Raw genomic sequence first — 5,000 nt, 5'->3', positions numbered from 1 at the left:
AACATGCAGGACATAATAAATTCACATTCTCATGTAAATCATGGGTTTAATTAATATTTTAAAAAATTTTAAAACCGCCCAGAACCGATGAGATGAAAATATTAAAACGATATTTTTGCATTTTCTTACGGTAAAACATTAACAAATAAGCGACTATAGCAATATAAAACTCCATTTGTAATTTAATTAATCAAAATTAATATTTTTTTTTGATTTTTCAGCGATCCAGAACCGATGAGACGAAAACATTAAAACGATATTTTTGCATTTTCTTACGACAAAACATTAACAAATACGAGACTATAACAATATAAAACTACATATGTAATTTAATTAATCAAAATTAATAATTTTTTTTGATTTTTCAGTGATCCAGAACCGATAAGTCGAAAATTTTAACAATCATATTTTTGCATTCTGTACCGTGGATCCATCGTTAAACGCTATTAAACTAACGTCCGTGATGGTATAAATGCAGATTTTCGCTCCGTTTAGCCAAAATAACGAACTTTAGGTGCGCTCCGAAATATTTCAAAGTCCCAGCGGCGTATTGCTTCGCCTCTTAGAACCGATTAGTCGAAAATTTTAACAATCATATTTTTGCATTCTGTACCGTGGATCGATCGTTAAACGCTATTGAACTAACGTCCGTGATGGTATAAATGCAGATTTTCGCTCCGTTTAGCCAAAATAACGAACTTTAGGTGCGCTCCGAAATATTTCAAAGTCCCAGCGGCGTATTGCTTCGCCTCTTAGAACCGATTAGTCGAAAATTTTAACAATCATATTTTTGCATTCTGTACCGTGGATCCATCGTTAAACGCTATTAAACTAACGTCCGTGATGGTATAAATGCAGATTTTCGCTCCGTTTAGCCAAAATAACGAACTTTAGGTGCGCTCCGAAATATTTCAAAGTCCCAGCGGCGTATTGCTTCGCCTCTTAGAACCGATTAGTCGAAAATTTTAACAATCATATTTTTGCATTCTGTACCGTGGATCCATCGTTAAACGCTATTAAACTAACGTCCGTGATGGTATAAATGCAGATTTTCGCTCCGTTTAGCCAAAATAACGAACTTTAGGTGCGCTCCGAAATATTTCAAAGTCCCAGCGGCGTATTGCTTCGCCTCTTAGAACCGATTAGTCGAAAATTTTAACAATCATATTTTTGCATTCTGTACCGTGGATCCATCGTTAAACGCTATTAAACTAACGTCCGTGATGGTATAAATGCAGATTTTCGCTCCGTTTAGCCAAAATAACGAACTTTAGGTGCGCTCCGAAATATTTCAAAGTCCCAGCGGCGTATTGCTTCGCCTCTTAGAACCGATTAGTCGAAAATTTTAACAATCATATTTTTGCATTCTGTACCGTGGATCGATCGTTAAACGCTATTGAACTAACGTCCGTGATGGTATAAATGCAGATTTTCGCTCCGTTTAGCCAAAATAACGAACTTTAGGTGCGCTCCGAAATATTTCAAAGTCCCAGCGACGTATTGCTTCGCCTCTTAGAACCGATTAGTCGAAAATTTTAACAATCATATTTTTGCATTCTGTACCGTGGATCCATCGTTAAACGCTATTAAACTAACGTCCGTGATGGTATAAATGCAGATTTTCGCTCCGTTTAGCCAAAATAACGAACTTTAGGTGCGCTCCGAAATATTTCAAAGTCCCAGCGGCGTATTGCTTCGCCTCTTAGAACCGATTAGTCGAAAATTTTAACAATCATATTTTTGCATTCTGTACCGTGGATCGATCGTTAAACGCTATTGAACTAACGTCCGTGATGGTATAAATGCAGATTTTCGCTCCGTTTAGCCAAAATAACGAACTTTAGGTGCGCTCCGAAATATTTCAAAGTCCCAGCGACGTATTGCTTCGCCTCTTAGAACCGATTAGTCGAAAATTTTAACAATCATATTTTTGCATTCTGTACCGTGGATCCATCGTTAAACGCTATTAAACTAACGTCCGTGATGGTATAAATGCAGATTTTCGCTCCGTTTAGCCAAAATAACGAACTTTAGGTGCGCTCCGAAATATTTCAAAGTCCCAGCGGCGTATTGCTTCGCCTCTTAGAACCGATTAGTCGAAAATTTTAACAATCATATTTTTGCATTCTGTACCGTGGATCCATCGTTAAACGCTATTAAACTAACGTCCGTGATGGTATAAATGCAGATTTTCGCTCCGTTTAGCCAAAATAACGAACTTTAGGTGCGCTCCGAAATATTTCAAAGTCCCAGCGGCGTATTGCTTCGCCTCTTAGAACCGATTAGTCGAAAATTTTAACAATCATATTTTTGCATTCTGTACCGTGGATCCATCGTTAAACGCTATTAAACTAACGTCCGTGATGGTATAAATGCAGATTTTCGCTCCGTTTAGCCAAAATAACGAACTTTAGGTGCGCTCCGAAATATTTCAAAGTCCCAGCGGCGTATTGCTTCGCCTCTTAGAACCGATTAGTCGAAAATTTTAACAATCATATTTTTGCATTCTGTACCGTGGATCCATCGTTAAACGCTATTAAACTAACGTCCGTGATGGTATAAATGCAGATTTTCGCTCCGTTTAGCCAAAATAACGAACTTTAGGTGCGCTCCGAAATATTTCAAAGTCCCAGCGGCGTATTGCTTCGCCTCTTAGAACCGATTAGTCGAAAATTTTAACAATCATATTTTTGCATTCTGTACCGTGGATCCATCGTTAAACGCTATTGAACTAACGTCCGTGATGGTATAAATGCAGATTTTCGCTCCGTTTAGCCAAAATAACGAACTTTAGGTGCGCTCCGAAATATTTCAAAGTCCCAGCGGCGTATTGCTTCGCCTCTTAGAACCGATTAGTCGAAAATTTTAACAATCATATTTTTGCATTCTGTACCGTGGATCCATCGTTAAACGCTATTAAACTAACGTCCGTGATGGTATAAATGCAGATTTTCGCTCCGTTTAGCCAAAATAACGAACTTTAGGTGCGCTCCGAAATATTTCAAAGTCCCAGCGGCGTATTGCTTCGCCTCTTAGAACCGATTAGTCGAAAATTTTAACAATCATATTTTTGCATTCTGTACCGTGGATCCATCGTTAAACGCTATTAAACTAACGTCCGTGATGGTATAAATGCAGATTTTCGCTCCGTTTAGCCAAAATAACGAACTTTAGGTGCGCTCCGAAATATTTCAAAGTCCCAGCGGCGTATTGCTTCGCCTCTTAGAACCGATTAGTCGAAAATTTTAACAATCATATTTTTGCATTCTGTACCGTGGATCCATCGTTAAACGCTATTGAACTAACGTCCGTGATGGTATAAATGCAGATTTTCGCTCCGTTTAGCCAAAATAACGAACTTTAGGTGCGCTCCGAAATATTTCAAAGTCCCAGCGGCGTATTGCTTCGCCTCTTAGAACCGATTAGTCGAAAATTTTAACAATCATATTTTTGCATTCTGTACCGTGGATCGATCGTTAAACGCTATTGAACTAACGTCCGTGATGGTATAAATGCAGATTTTCGCTCCGTTTAGCCAAAATAACGAACTTTAGGTGCGCTCCGAAATATTTCAAAGTCCCAGCGGCGTATTGCTTCGCCTCTTAGAACCGATTAGTCGAAAATTTTAACAATCATATTTTTGCATTCTGTACCGTGGATCCATCGTTAAACGCTATTAAACTAACGTCCGTGATGGTATAAATGCAGATTTTCGCTCCGTTTAGCCAAAATAACGAACTTTAGGTGCGCTCCGAAATATTTCAAAGTCCCAGCGGCGTATTGCTTCGCCTCTTAGAACCGATTAGTCGAAAATTTTAACAATCATATTTTTGCATTCTGTACCGTGGATCGATCGTTAAACGCTATTGAACTAACGTCCGTGATGGTATAAATGCAGATTTTCGCTCCGTTTAGCCAAAATAACGAACTTTAGGTGCGCTCCGAAATATTTCAAAGTCCCAGCGGCGTATTGCTTCGCCTCTTAGAACCGATTAGTCGAAAATTTTAACAATCATATTTTTGCATTCTGTACCGTGGATCCATCGTTAAACGCTATTAAACTAACGTCCGTGATGGTATAAATGCAGATTTTCGCTCCGTTTAGCCAAAATAACGAACTTTAGGTGCGCTCCGAAATATTTCAAAGTCCCAGCGGCGTATTGCTTCGCCTCTTAGAACCGATTAGTCGAAAATTTTAACAATCATATTTTTGCATTCTGTACCGTGGATCCATCGTTAAACGCTATTAAACTAACGTCCGTGATGGTATAAATGCAGATTTTCGCTCCGTTTAGCCAAAATAACGAACTTTAGGTGCGCTCCGAAATATTTCAAAGTCCCAGCGGCGTATTGCTTCGCCTCTTAGAACCGATTAGTCGAAAATTTTAACAATCATATTTTTGCATTCTGTACCGTGGATCGATCGTTAAACGCTATTGAACTAACGTCCGTGATGGTATAAATGCAGATTTTCGCTCCGTTTAGCCAAAATAACGAACTTTAGGTGCGCTCCGAAATATTTCAAAGTCCCAGCCGCGTATTGCTTTGCCCCGAAATTTTTCAAAGTTCCAGCGGCGTGTTGCTTTCAAAGTGCCTCCCTCTAAATACCGATCGGCAGGCCGCTAGGTCGGCGACGCACGGGCTTACGCCCAGGCGTATACGGGGGCAAATCGCCGTGAGAGCGTGCGATTTTGACTTTCGCAATAAGATAGTCTCCTTTATGAAAAGGAGCGTACACGTCTCCCAAAAAAAAAAACAGTTTCATGACGATCAATGTAGTTCTTGATCGAAATGTATCATAGGACGAAGATTTTATCGAAAAGTACGAACTTTGGCGACGCATCGAAATTTTTCAAAGTTCCAACGGCGTGTTGCTTTCAAAGTGCCTCCCTCTAAATACCGATCGGCAGGCCGCTAGGTCGGCGACGCACGGGCTTACGCCCAGGCGTATACGGGGGCAAATCGCCGTGAGAGCGTGCGATTTTGACTTTCGCAATAAG

This window comes from Osmia lignaria, unplaced genomic scaffold, assembly GCF_051020975.1.
Source record: "Osmia lignaria lignaria isolate PbOS001 unplaced genomic scaffold, iyOsmLign1 scaffold0073, whole genome shotgun sequence".
In the NCBI taxonomy this organism is placed as follows: domain Eukaryota; kingdom Metazoa; phylum Arthropoda; class Insecta; order Hymenoptera; family Megachilidae; genus Osmia; species Osmia lignaria.
Note: the sequence above shows the minus strand (reverse complement) of the source record.